The sequence below is a fragment of the Pseudopodoces humilis genome, chromosome 19 (genome assembly GCF_049639895.1).
Source record: "Pseudopodoces humilis isolate 2021_Gansu_Grassland_sample_001 chromosome 19, ASM4963989v1, whole genome shotgun sequence".
NCBI classification, from domain to species: domain Eukaryota; kingdom Metazoa; phylum Chordata; class Aves; order Passeriformes; family Paridae; genus Pseudopodoces; species Pseudopodoces humilis.
In genome coordinates this window covers 3,220,323-3,235,042 of record NC_142218.1, presented here as the reverse complement: position 1 = coordinate 3,235,042, position 14,720 = coordinate 3,220,323, and positions in this window count along the sequence as shown.

Here is a 14,720-nt window from a genome sequence, read left to right as displayed (position 1 = left end):
TGTGACAGGTACAGGGCCCACGTGCCCAGAAGGCTCAGGGCATCACCCTGCACACCTGGCCCAGGTGTCTGACAAACAGAGGATTCCAGGGCCCTGTGGCTCTTCCCTTTGTCAGCCCTGGCACAGCAGCCCCCGAGCCTGCTGCCCTCAGGGGCCAGTAGTCCCCACAGGGCTGGGCTGCCACTGAGGGGCAGGGGGCAGAGGCAGGGGGCTGGCAGCCAGCTCAGCTCCCTGCTGCTGCCCAGGCCACGGTGATGTGTCCCAGACCCCCCTGACACAGAACTCTGACCCCACAGAGCTGCTCCCGCCATGTGGAAGAGCATCATGTGCTCGTGCAGGGCTGCAGAGCCGGCCATGCTGATTCTCCTGGATGTGCTGGGCAACTGGCCAGAGCACAGCATGTGCACCTCTGACGGGGACCACACGGCTGTCCTTGGCCTGGCTGTGAGTTTCTGCAGCTGACCTTTGCTCACCCCAAGGTCACCTCTCCCTCAGGTCTCCATCCTCCCTCCTCCCATGGCATCTCCCTGCCTCAGGCACTGGGCTCAAACCTGGCCTAGGAGCAGCTCCAGGGCCACCAGGCCGGCTGCTGTCCCTACATCTCCACTGGCCTCTCCCTCCCACGCTCAGGCCCTGCCACATGGACACCTGGGCACTGAGCGCTGACTCGGGCTGCTCTGTCCTTCGCAGGCAACTGTGGTGATATGGAAGATGCTCCAGCTGCCCTGTGTCCCACATGCAGTGACAGTGTATTTCCCCCGCCTCTTGGTGCATCTGCTCTTGCAAGTGCTCTTCAGCACATTGGATAGGCCAGAGAAGGTCGATACCTTCTGGAAGAGATGCCAGCAGCAACACGGCCTTGCCATCAGCCCCAGCAGGTGCTCCATGCCAGTCCTCCTGTCCCTGCCATGTCCCCAGGGCAGGAGCCCGTGCTCCCAGCATCACCTGGGCTTTGCTGTGCACACAGGTTTGCAGTGCAGACCCTGAAGGCCCTGCTCTGCCGACTGCACTATGAGGATGTGGTGGCGGCAGTGGAAGACGAGTGTGGCTGGGACACGCTGCTGTGTGCTGGCACGCACCACTGTGCTGTGGGTGTGCTGGCCAGGTGAGCTGCCCCCAAACAGCGTTTGTGCCCCGTGCCTGGGGTGCCCCACACAGTCCCCGTGGTCATGGGCCAGAGGGCCTTGTCACCAAGGGATGGCCAAGGACACTGCACAAGCCTGGGAGAGGAGGGTGCCCAAGAGCAGCTGCCTGCCAAAGGGCCCGGGTCCCCTTGCAGGGTGGTGGAGAAGGGCCAAGCTCCTCCTGTGAGTCAGTCCATGGAGAGGTTTGTCCCGCTGGCTCAGGCTCTTGGTTCCTTTTTCCTCCCGTCAGAGCAATGCGTCACGTGTCCCTGCCCTTGTGTTCTGCGATTGCATTCTACCTGCTCGGGCTGCTCAGCAAAGACATGGCACACGGGGATTTGGCCGCCATGGCGTTCCTTGTGGAGGTGAGCCTGAAGGCCAGCGCTGTCTCGCTGAGCTGTCTCCCAGCTCTCTGCCCTCTCGGTGCCGCAGCCGCCCGGGACGGTGCCCGCGCCCTGTGCTGCTGCCTGGGCCCAGCCCTGTGCGGTGCTGCCCCATCACCGGCCTGTGCTCTTCAGATGTTGGAGTGCCTGGACTCGAGTGAATACCGTGACAGCGTCCTGGAGGTCACATCAAACAAACTGCAGAGCGAGTGCAGGGAGAGGCGTCGCTTGGCACTCAGAGGCCTTGTGGTGCTCGGCAAGAATTCCTCCATGGTGAGAAGGGGGCAGCGGCTGCCGGCGTGGGGCTGGGGAAGGCAGTGGCTTGGGCTTGGCTGGCCTTTGGCCACTGAGGCAGCTGCTGCCAGCTCTCCTGCCTCCTGCCTCTTGCCTCCTGCCCCAGGGCTTTGGCACAGGCCTTTGGCCTCTGGGCCCTGTGGCAGCAGGGTGGCATTTCACACACTTGTGTTCCACACAGGCCAAAAGAATGTGGAGCCTGCGTGAAAGGCTGGTGGAGCTCCTGTGGGAAGATGACAGCGATGTGCTTGGGATGAGCATCGCTCTCCTCAGCCGTTTGTTCCTGTACAATGGTGGCCCGATAACCATCCCCCTCGGCCTGCAGCTGGCTGAGGCGCTCCTGCCGCTCTTTGACAATGTAAGGCTCTGTGTCTCCAGCCATGGCTGCTGCCTAGGCACTGTGCCCTGTGCATTTGCAGGCCTGTGCCCAGGTGGGCCTGAAGCAGCTGATGCTGAGGTCTTTATTTCTTCCTTTCGTACAGGACGATAGCCAGGTGCAGCTGTGCTCCATGTTCATCTTTCAAGAGGTGATGGATTTATTGCCAAAGGAGGGAAAAAAGGCCCTGAAGTCCCACGTGCAGCAGAGTCTGCTCCCACTCTCCTTGCACTGCCATGACGAGAACCAGCGCGTGGTTGATGTGAGGACTCGGCAGCTGCCGTGGCTCCCTGGCAGGGCGCTCGGCTGCCTCCTGCTCTGCTGCCTCGCAGGCTGCAGCTCCCTCCTGGGCTTGGTGCAGGGACGTGGGTCCTGTGCCCTGGGCTGTGGTGCCATCTCTGGGTCTCTGCTGCTCTCCAGGCCTCCCGGGAAACGCTGCTCTGTTCCGCCCGATTCCTGAAGAGGAAGGATCTCCAGCAGATGCTGCGGGTGGATCAGACCTGGAGGTTCGGCGAGGGACTGGTAAGGTCGGGCTGGAAGCCCCAGCCCCGGGCTGGAGGAGCTCAGTGTGTGGGGCTGGCAGCTGTGCCCTGCCCAGTGCCGCACCCAGGGGCGCCAGCCTGAGCCCCACACGCTGCTCCCTTCCCTGGGCCCCGCGGGCTCTACTCCAGCCCCCTGTGGCCCCGAGCCGTGTGCCCATGGAGCCCCGGCCCAGCTGGTCTGTCGGGCAGGGCAGCACCGCGGCTCCCCGGGCAGCAGCCGGCCCTCTGCCCCCTCCAGAGCCCGGCACCAGCGGCTGCTGGCCGGGCCTCAGGGCTGGGCGGGCACGGGAGGCCGGGGCTGGCCGCAGGCAGCAGTGCCCGGCCGAGGGGCAGAGCCCGCACCAACCCTTCCCTCCTGCCGCTCTCTGCAGCTGGCACAGGACAGGAACCGAGCGGCCCGAGCACCTGCACCGCGCCCTGCTCTACCTGGACAGCCCACAGGAGTCCCTGCGAGCGGCGGCCATCAGGTTCATTGGTGAGCCACGAACCCGGCTGGGCTCCCTCCCCGCCCCGCCGCAGCTCGGCCCCGGCCCCGGCTGCTGCCCCGGCCCTGGAGCCCCGGCTGCCCTCGGGGCTGCTGCTGCCGGCCTCTGGCAGCCGGGCCCTTGGGCTGAGTCAGGATGCGGCAAGGGCTGGGCTGAGCCCTGCCGGGGCAGGAGGCCGTGTGGCCACAGGGCTGGCAGCGCCGCTGGCAGGGAGCTGTGCTGCTGGGCCCTGACAGGCTCTGTGTTCCCAGGGATGGCCGGGCAGCACCTCCGGGGGAACAAACGCGAGAGCCCCAGAGCATCTGTCAGGGTGAGTGAGGGCAGCGGGCTGCCAGCCCCGGCTGCCGAGGGGAGCTGCAATCCCTGCCCCGGCTGCCCAGGGCTCTGCTCCCTGTGCGGACCAGGCCTGGCGTGGCCAGGGCACACACAGAGATTTCAGGGGCACGAGTGCCAACAGTGTCCAGTGGCTTTGGGCTGATCCCTTTGGTCCCTGCTCCCTCCTGGCCATGGCCAGAGCCACCTGGGTTAGCCCTGGCACGGGGCTCTCCTCGGGTCCCTGCAGATCCAGATCTGACCGTGGCTCTGTTCCTCTCTCTTGCAGCCCTTGATGACAAGGCACAGGACATCAGCCCTGCCATCAGAAGGCTGGCTCTGGAAACAGCCTTTGTTCTCCGGGCGGCTCCAGGCTCCATCTTGCAGCAGTGGCAAGATCGATTCCACAGGGCACGCAAGAATCGCCCTTGTCTGTGGGCCCGTGGCTGGCTGTGCTGCTGGAGCTCTGAGGAGAGCTGATTAGAGAGGCTCTCTGTCTGCCGGGGCCATCTGAGCCAGGCAGGATTTTTCTTTAAGATGTTTTTTTTTTCCTTCTTCTTTGTTTTTCTTTAGTATAGGAATATAGAAATAGAAATATATAGAATATAGATATAGAATTATATATAGAAATACATGATGTGTTCTCATACCCAGTGTCTCAGGAGCTTTCTCTGGTGTCCAGTGTCTGCAGGGTATAGGGGGAGAGGGGAAAAAGGGTGCTTGTGCTCAGCAAGCTGCCCAGGCGTGCAGTGGGGAAGGGAAAATGGCCAGAAGGCCCTCGGCCTTTGGTGGTTCTGCTGAAGCCTTAACGCTGCCCACAGAGGAGCTGGGCAGGGGCTGGAGCTGTGGGGATCCCTGTGATTGTGGTGCCTGGAGATGGGCACGAGGCTTCTCCCAGCCAGGAAGCGCCGTCTGTGTCCTCCAGCCCATGGGTTGCTGGCTGGATTGCTGAGGGCTCCGAGGCTCTCTCAATCTGGCTCCTCTGGAGCTCTATCGGGGATGTGCCGCTGCTGGGCAGGTGGGCCGGGGTGGGGGAGACCAGAGGGGCTGGGCTGGTGGAAGCCCTGAGGAATTGGGTGTCAGAGGCCACGAGCAGCCCCCAGGCAGTCGCCTTGTTCCTGTCACCTGCTGCTCTGCTGCTTCCCCTGAGAGACTCCCATGCCTGCGGCAGAAGCCCTCGAGGCTGGGCCTCAGCAGCCCCGAGGTGCCCAGGCTGGGCTGGCTGGGGACAAGGAGGGCAAGGAGGCCCTGGCAGGGCACAGCCACTGGGTGCTGCCAGGGCAGTGGGCAGAGGCAGGGCTGGCGGCCAGCCCGGGCCCCCGCGCCTGCCCAGGCCACGGTGCTGAGACCGAGGCTCCCCTGACACAGAGCTCTGTGTCTGCACAGCTTCTGCCTCCATGGGGAGGGTGGTGATGTCTCCTCGAGCAGCGCTGCTGCTGAAGCGGCTCTGGACAGAGCAGAAACGGCACCAGAGCGTGCACAGGAACAGCCCTCAGGGCTGGGCTGGAGGGGCCATGGTGCCTCCTTCTCTTGCAGGAATAGCAGGGATGATGGATGCAGTCCCTTCAGTATATATGTTCTATAGGCTGTAGTTAGATTCTCCTGTATGTAAATACATTTCTTAGATTGCAATTGCTATAGAGGTCCTTTCATTGTAAATACATTTTATAGATTGTTGCTATGAAGATTCTTATGAAGTAAATACATTCTGTATTTCTTTGGTGGTGGTGGTGCTGTTGTGTAAATAAATTGTCCTTGTTTGTCACAGGCTGTCTGTCTTTGCATTTGCTTTGGGCACAGGCAGCATTTGCACAGCTGTGGTTTCCCCTTACCCTGGGTTCCTGAGGCTGGAGGTCCCTGGGGGTGCTGGCACAGCCACCCTGGGGCTGGGTCCCCGTGCACAGGAGGGAACCACTGGTGGCACTCCCGGCACTGGGCACCGCTCGTGTTCCTGGGCTGCTGCAGAGCGGTGTCCAAAAGAGCAAAGCTGTCACCAGCAGAGAGGGGGCTCTGACAGGAGCAGCCCCTGCAGCAATGCAAAGCAGGCAGGAAACCTTCTGCCACCCTTCCTGCTGCAGCCACAGGGACTCCTGGGCTGAGAGCTGGCATCAAGCTACAGGGATGCAAAATCCACATTCAGGCTCTGAAGGCCTTTATGGCCTTGGGAATTGCTGGAGCCAGCATCTGGGGAGCAGCTTTTGCAGCTGCAGGGGCTGATATTAAGGGCTTGGAGCCCCCAAAAGCTCTGGCCCTCCTCTGCTTTGCATTGCCCCGTGCTCAGATTGTTCAGGAGACAAAAGCCAAGCGAGGGGATCCTGCCCTGCTTGCGTTTCTGCTGCTGGGACACGGGCTGAGACATCACAACTCTGGGAGCAGTGATGTTACAGGAGTCCTGGGACCACTTCCATTAGGGCCTGGAATGATGGAATTCTGGAATGGTTTGGCTTGGGTGGGACCCTATAGGTCCTCTTGTTCAGCCCTGAGCAACCTCCCACCTCACCAGGTTGCTCAGGGCCCTGTTCAGCCTGGCCTTTAATGCCTCTCTGCACAGCCTGGCCAGGGCCTCACCCCCCTCACACCAAAGAATATTTTCCTAACATCAAATCCACTCCTATTCTCCATTGGAACCCATTTCCCCTTGTCCTGTCACTACAGTTCCTGACAAAGAGTCACTCTCCCACTTCTCTGTAGCCCCTTCACACCCTGGAAAGGTGCTGCTCTTGCTCTCTTGGCTGCACGTGAGCATCACAGCCCCGTCTCCTCAGCAGCCATCCGTGGCTTCAAATGTTCCTAGCGCAGGGCACAAATCAACTGCAGCCCTGCTGCTTTGGTTGGAGCCTCCCAGTTGTATCCTAAATGAGCTGCAGAAATGCTCAGGTGCTTCTGTGACTCCAGTGGATACACAAATGGTTGGCCTGGGATAACAACAGCCCTGCTTTCTACTGCCACTGTTGTGTTGGAGGTACCAACACTGCCTTGTTCCATTTTATTGCAGTGTCCTAGGCTGGACACCAGGCACGCTGGTGCCGAGGCAGTGAGATAATGCTTCAGCTATGCAAAAAGCTGGATGCAGAAAGAATTTGTGACTTTGTAAAAGGGTACGTGAATGAAGAATTTTTTGGAAATCAGCAAATTTAGCATGTGATTATAAAATAGGTTGCAATATGAAGGTTAGGAAAGTATAATGTGAACATTAAGTTAAAAAAATGTATAAAAGGTAGTACTGTGTGAAGAATGGAGGAGTGAGTTTGTGCTGAAGCTATGCCACTCACTCCCAGCATCAAATAAATAAATACCTGCTCTATAGGCCTTTATACAATGGAGTACTGTTTTCTTGCCCAGCTTTAGGGCATCAGCACCATGATCAGAGACACAGACCAGCTTCTGTTCCCACAGTTATCCCCAGTTATCCCTATCCTCTGCACTTCCCCAGGTGTCTGCCTCGATGTTCACTGGGGACCTCCCTGTTTGTGGCCGTCCATTGCCGTGCTCAGCAGGCAGCCAGCTGTGTTTGCACATGAGCTGCCACAGGCAGACACACAGCAACTGCAGCAGAGGCTGGGCCAATTCTTTTTCTTCCAAAATGCAAGAAAGACAGAAAGGCACAAGGATACATGGCAGCATCTCTGTGGAGTCTCTTTGTCCAGCAAAATTCAGTAGCTTTTGGTGTTTTTGTGCTACTGCTAGTCCCTTCCATGAAAAACAACGTTCCAGGAAGGAGCAACATCATCTGACACATCCCAAGTGTTGCAACCAGTTGTTGCAGGTGCTCTGGCCAACAATCCCTGTAGGATGGAGCACAGCCCCCAATGCACGTTGGCTTTGGCTGCCCTCTGGCACAGAAGCCCCCCCAGGGCACAGGTCTCTGGGGCAGGAGATGGGCACCAGCGCTGCCAGGGCTCAGGGGGTGGCAGGCCTGCTTTGGCAGGATTCTGACACCCCTGCTGATTTCAGTGGGGTCAGAGCAGCACTCGGGCCCTGGCCCACACGTTCCTGGTCTGTGTCACACCGCCACGTTTAGGATGGCCACCAGGTGGGACATGTCCCAAGGAGGCCGTGACGGCTTCTGTGGAGGGCCCCGCGCCCTTCCTGCCACGGCTGCCTTGGCAGCCCAGGGGGCTCCTTCTGCTGCCCTGAGCCCACAGAGCAGGGCAGCCTTTGCTGATGGTTTGAGCTGTTCCTAAAGATCCTGTTGGGCTGTCTGAGACACTTGGGCCAAGGCATTGCTTCCAAGCTGGGCCACTTTGGGGGGGATGGGTGTGGCCCCAGGGCAGGGGGCAGCGTGTGCAACGGCCCTTGGTGACACGGTGCAGCATGGTAACCGTGGAATGGAACGGGACAGGGTGTCCAAGGGCCCTTTGTGACATGGGGTGACATTAGTGTTGGCGGTGACACAGCCACACCACAGTGCCTGGTGCACGTGACAGGGCAGGACGGGACAGAGTGGTGCTGTGAGGAGCCCCCGCACGGCGCACTCATTCCTTGCTGACCCAGAGCCTTTCTGAGGCGTTACTCCTGCAGGTCACCTCGAGGCCAGACCACAGCACTCGGTGACCTGCAGCCTTCCCGAGGCTTCACTTCTGGTGAGGTGAAGCACCGCACTTCTCAGGTGTGCTCGAGGCCAGACCGTGGCATTTCCTCACCGCGGTCCTTGACGACGAGTCTCCTGTCCTTGTGCCACGAGCCCCTGAGACCCAAGTGCAGGACTGGCTGTCCTGCAGCCTTGCCAAGACTTCACTCCTGCAGGTGCCTTCCAGGCACGGCTGCAGGACTTACCGACTTGGACCTTTTCTGAGCCATCTCTGCTGCAAGTAGCCATGAATCCAGGCAGTGATGTTGAGCAGAGACCTCCAAGTGTCCCCAGGGTGACCTGGGTGAAGGAGGAGAAAGAAGGCCCTGGGACTGCCCCAGCACAGCAGCCTGGAGAGCTGGAGCAATTCCAGCCACCGCAGGAGGGTGAGCGGCAGACCTGGGCCACAGGGCTGGTGCCTGCAGCCAGCTTGGCCTGGCCCCATCCCATCCCATCCCATCCCATCCCATCCCATCCCATCCCATCCCATCCCATCCCATCCCATCCCATCCCATCCCATCCCATCCCCTGGGGACACGCCCATGGACAGGACAGAAGTGGGGCTGGGGCAGACACCCTGGAGCTGTACTCTGTGCCCTGGGGCATCCCGGGGCTGTCCCTGCCTGGGGAGTGCAGGGCTGGGCTGTGTTCTCCGGCCTCTCCCGCAGCCCCTCAGCTCAAGCTGCGCTCGCTCTTTGCCAGGAGCAGCCATGGAGCGCACTCGAGAGCAGGAACGCAGCCGTGGCCTCTTCCGCACGACAGCGCAGGTACCTGCAGCCATCCCCACCTGGGCTGGGCCTGCTGGCCCTGCTCAGCCCAGCACCACGCTTGGAGCACTCCATGCAACGTCCCTCATTTCTTGCCCTTCTGCTGCAGATGATTTGCAAATTCATGAAGAGAATTCGGGAGGAAGAGACCAGTGCCATGGGCACTATGGTCAGAGCATACTCTCCCATCTTCAAAACCAAGATCAGTGCTGCCCTGCTGGACATGCTTGTGGAGGAGGGTCCTTCCAGTCCAAAGCAAGTAAGCAGCCTGTGGCCTGGCTTCGATCCTCCCAGGAATTGCTTGGCCACGCCTGCTGCTCACTGCGAGCCTTTGAGGCCGTGGCAGTGTGGTGGGAAGGGAAGCACTTCTCTGGGAAGCTGGGCACATTACTCCTGCTGGCAGCTTTCCAAGTTTCCCTGTGCCTTCTCCAGGTGCTCCCCATGGTGAGGTACATCCACCAGTGGCTCAAGGCTAATGAGTTTCCTGAGTACAATCTGTACAGGCCCCTTCTGGATCTGACAGAGGCACAGCCTGCTGACGTGGTGATGGCTCTCCTGCGTGTGGCCCCATCGTGTGACAGGTACAGGGCCCACGTGCCCAGAAGGCTCAGGGCATCACCCTGCACACCTGGCCCAGGTGTCTGACAAACAGAGGATTCCAGGGCCCTGTGGCTCTTCCCTTTGTCAGCCCTGGCACAGCAGCCCCCGAGCCTGCTGCCCTCAGGGGCCAGTAGTCCCCACAGGGCTGGGCTGCCACTGAGGGGCAGGGGGCAGAGGCAGGGGGCTGGCAGCCAGCTCAGCTCCCTGCTGCTGCCCAGGCCACGGTGATGTGTCCCAGACCCCCCTGACACAGAACTCTGACCCCACAGAGCTGCTACCGCCATGTGGAAGAGCATCATGTGCTCGTGCAGGGCTGCAGAGCCGGCCATGCTGATTCTCCTGGATGTGCTGGGCAACTGGCCAGAGCACAGCATGTGCACCTCTGACGGGGACCACACGGCTGTCCTTGGCCTGGCTGTGAGTTTCTGCAGCTGACCTTTGCTCACCCCAAGGTCACCTCTCCCTCAGGTCTCCATCCTCCCTCCTCCCATGGCATCTCCCTGCCTCAGGCACTGGGCTCAAACCTGGCCTAGGAGCAGCTCCAGGGCCACCAGGCCGGCTGCTGTCCCTACATCTCCACTGGCCTCTCCCTCCCACGCTCAGGCCCTGCCACATGGACACCTGGGCACTGAGCGCTGACTCGGGCTGCTCTGTCCTTCGCAGGCAACTGTGGTGATATGGAAGATGCTCCAGCTGCCCTGTGTCCCACATGCAGTGACAGTGTATTTCCCCCGCCTCTTGGTGCATCTGCTCTTGCAAGTGCTCTTCAGCACATTGGATAGGCCAGAGAAGGTCGATACCTTCTGGAAGAGATGCCAGCAGCAACACGGCCTTGCCATCAGCCCCAGCAGGTGCTCCATGCCAGTCCTCCTGTCCCTGCCATGTCCCCAGGGCAGGAGCCCGTGCTCCCAGCATCACCTGGGCTTTGCTGTGCACACAGGTTTGCAGTGCAGACCCTGAAGGCCCTGCTCTGCCGACTGCACTATGAGGATGTGGTGGCGGCAGTGGAAGACGAGTGTGGCTGGGACACGCTGCTGTGTGCTGGCACGCACCACTGTGCTGTGGGTGTGCTGGCCAGGTGAGCTGCCCCCAAACAGCGTTTGTGCCCCGTGCCTGGGGTGCCCCACACAGTCCCCGTGGTCATGGGCCAGAGGGCCTCGTCACCAAGGGATGGCCAAGGACACTGCAAAAGCCTGGGAGAGGAGGGTGCCCAAGAGCAGCTGCCTCCCAAAGGGCCCGGGTCCCCTTGCAGGGTGGTGGAGAAGGGCCAAGCTCCTCCTGTGAGTCAGTCCATGGAGAGGTTTGTCCCGCTGGCTCAGGCTCTTGGTTCCTTTTTCCTCCCGTCAGAGCAATGCGTCACGTGTCCCTGCCCTTGTGTTCTGCGATTGCATTCTACCTGCTCGGGCTGCTCAGCAAAGACATGGCACACGGGGATTTGGCCGCCATGGCGTTCCTTGTGGAGGTGAGCCTGAAGGCCAGCGCTGTCTCGCTGAGCTGTCTCCCAGCTCTCTGCCCTCTCGGTGCCGCAGCCGCCCGGGACGGTGCCCGCGCCCTGTGCTGCTGCCTGGGCCCAGCCCTGTGCGGTGCTGCCCCATCACCGGCCTGTGCTCTTCAGATGTTGGAGTGCCTGGACTCGAGTGAATACCGTGACAGCGTCCTGGAGGTCACATCAAACAAACTGCAGAGCGAGTGCAGGGAGAGGCGTCGCTTGGCACTCAGAGGCCTTGTGGTGCTCGGCAAGAATTCCTCCATGGTGAGAAGGGGGCAGCGGCTGCCGGCGTGGGGCTGGGGAAGGCAGTGGCTTGGGCTTGGCTGGCCTTTGGCCACTGAGGCAGCTGCTGCCAGCTCTCCTGCCTCCTGCCTCTTGCCTCCTGCCCCAGGGCTTTGGCACAGGCCTTTGGCCTCTGGGCCCTGTGGCAGCAGGGTGGCATTTCACACACTTGTGTTCCACACAGGCCAAAAGAATGTGGAGCCTGCGTGAAAGGCTGGTGGAGCTCCTGTGGGAAGATGACAGCGATGTGCTTGGGATGAGCATCGCTCTCCTCAGCCGTTTGTTCCTGTACAATGGTGGCCCGATAACCATCCCCCTCGGCCTGCAGCTGGCTGAGGCGCTCCTGCCGCTCTTTGACAATGTAAGGCTCTGTGTCTCCAGCCATGGCTGCTGCCTAGGCACTGTGCCCTGTGCATTTGCAGGCCTGTGCCCAGGTGGGCCTGAAGCAGCTGATGCTGAGGTCTTTATTTCTTCCTTTCGTACAGGACGATAGCCAGGTGCAGCTGTGCTCCATGTTCATCTTTCAAGAGGTGATGGATTTATTGCCAAAGGAGGGAAAAAAGGCCCTGAAGTCCCACGTGCAGCAGAGTCTGCTCCCACTCTCCTTGCACTGCCATGACGAGAACCAGCGCGTGGTTGATGTGAGGACTCGGCAGCTGCCGTGGCTCCCTGGCAGGGCGCTCGGCTGCCTCCTGCTCTGCTGCCTCGCAGGCTGCAGCTCCCTCCTGGGCTTGGTGCAGGGACGTGGGTCCTGTGCCCTGGGCTGTGGTGCCATCTCTGGGTCTCTGCTGCTCTCCAGGCCTCCCGGGAAACGCTGCTCTGTTCCGCCCGATTCCTGAAGAGGAAGGATCTCCAGCAGATGCTGCGGGTGGATCAGACCTGGAGGTTCGGCGAGGGACTGGTAAGGTCGGGCTGGAAGCCCCAGCCCCGGGCTGGAGGAGCTCAGTGTGTGGGGCTGGCAGCTGTGCCCTGCCCAGTGCCGCACCCAGGGGCGCCAGCCTGAGCCCCACACGCTGCTCCCTTCCCTGGGCCCCGCGGGCTCTACTCCAGCCCCCTGTGGCCCCGAGCCGTGTGCCCATGGAGCCCCGGCCCAGCTGGTCTGTCGGGCAGGGCAGCACCGCGGCTCCCCGGGCAGCAGCCGGCCCTCTGCCCCCTCCAGAGCCCGGCACCAGCGGCTGCTGGCCGGGCCTCAGGGCTGGGCGGGCACGGGAGGCCGGGGCTGGCCGCAGGCAGCAGTGCCCGGCCGAGGGGCAGAGCCCGCACCAACCCTTCCCTCCTGCCGCTCTCTGCAGCTGGCACAGGACAGGAACCGAGCGGCCGAGCACCTGCACCGGGCCCTGCTCTACCTGGACAGCCCACAGGAGTCCCTGCGAGCGGCGGCCATCAGGTTCATTGGTGAGCCACGAACCCGGCTGGGCTCCCTCCCCGCCCCGCCGCAGCTCGGCCCCGGCCCCGGCTGCTGCCCCGGCCCTGGAGCCCCGGCTGCCCTCGGGGCTGCTGCTGCCGGCCTCTGGCAGCCGGGCCCTTGGGCTGAGTCAGGATGCGGCAAGGGCTGGGCTGAGCCCTGCCGGGGCAGGAGGCCGTGTGGCCACAGGGCTGGCAGCGCCGCTGGCAGGGAGCTGTGCTGCTGGGCCCTGACAGGCTCTGTGTTCCCAGGGATGGCCGGGCAGCACCTCCGGGGGAACAAACGCGAGCTCCAGAGCATCTGTCAGGGTGAGTGAGGGCAGCGGGCTGCCAGCCCCGGCTGCCGAGGGGAGCTGCAATCCCTGCCCCGGCTGCCCAGGGCTCTGCTCCCTGTGCGGACCAGGCCTGGCGTGGCCAGGGCACACACAGAGATTTCAGGGGCACGAGTGCCAACAGTGTCCAGTGGCTTTGGGCTGATCCCTTTGGTCCCTGCTCCCTCCTGGCCATGGCCAGAGCCACCTGGGTTAGCCCTGGCACGGGGCTCTCCTCGGGTCCCTGCAGATCCAGATCTGATCGTGGCTCTGTTCCTCTCTCTTGCAGCCCTTGATGACAAGGCACAGGACATCAGCCCTGCCATCAGAAGGCTGGCTCTGGAAACAGCCTTTGTTCTCCGGGCAGCTCCAGGCTCCATCTTGCAGCAGTGGCAAGATCGATTCCACAGGGCACGCAAGAATCGCCCTTGTCTGTGGGCCCGTGGCTGGCTGTGCTGCTGGAGCTCTGAGGAGAGCTGATTAGAGAGGCTCTCTGTCTGCCGGGGCCATCTGAGCCAGGCAGGATTTTTCTTTAGGATGTTTTTTTTTTCCTTCTTCTTTGTTTTTCTTTAGTATAGGAATATAGAAATAGAAATATATAGAATATAGATATAGAATTATATATAGAAATACAGAATGTGTTCTCATACCCAGTGTCCCAGGAGCTTTCTCTGGTGTCCAGTGTCTGCAGGGTATAGGGGGAGAGGGGAAAAAGGGTGCTTGTGCTCAGCAAGCTGCCCAGGCGTGCAGTGGGGAAGGGAAAATGGCCAGAAGGCCCTCGGCCTTTGGTGGTTCTGCTGAAGCCTTAACGCTGCCCACAGAGGAGCTGGGCAGGGGCTGGAGCTGTGGGGATCCCTGTGATTGTGGTGCCTGGAGATGGGCACGAGGCTTCTCCCAGCCAGGAAGCGCCGTCTGTGTCCTCCAGCCCGTGGGTTGCTGGCTGGATTGCTGAGGGCTCCGAGGCTCTCTCAATCTGGCTCCTCTGGAGCTCTATCGGGGATGTGCCGCTGCCGGGCAGGTGGGCCGGGGTGGGGGAGACCAGAGGGGCCGGGGTGGAGGGAGGCCCGGAAGGGATGCGGTGCTGCAGAGGCCTTGACGGGACAAGGCAGTGGGAAGGCCCAAGGGGCAGGTGTGAGGGAGGAGGTGGCAGGAGGCTCCAAGGGCACAGGAGGCCCGTGAGGGGCTGGGCTGGTGGAAGCCCTGAGGAATTGGGTGTCAGAGGCCACGAGCAGCCCCCAGGCAGTCGCCTTGTTCCTGTCACCTGCTGCTCTGCTGCTTCCCCTGAGAGACTCCCATGCCTGCGGCAGAAGCCCTCGAGGCTGGGCCTCAGCAGCCCCGAGGTGCCCAGGCTGGGCTGGCTGGGGACAAGGAGGGCAAGGAGGCCCTGGCAGGGCACAGCCACTGGGTGCTGCCAGGGCAGTGGGCAGAGGCAGGGCTGGCGGCCAGCCCGGGCCCCCGCGCCTGCCCAGGCCACGGTGCTGAGACCGAGGCTCCCCTGACACAGAGCTCTGTGTCTGCACAGCTTCTGCCTCCATGGGGAGGGTGGTGATGTCTCCTCGAGCAGCGCTGCTGCTGAAGCGGCTCTGGACAGAGCAGAAACGGCACCAGAGCGTGCACAGGAACAGCCCTCAGGGCTGGGCTGGAGGGGCCATGGTGCCCCCTTCTCTTGCAGGAATAGCAGGGATGATGGACGCAGTCCCTTCAGTATATATGTTCTATAGGCTGTAGTTAGATTCTTCTGTATGTAAATACATTTCTTAGATTGCAATTGCTATAGAGGT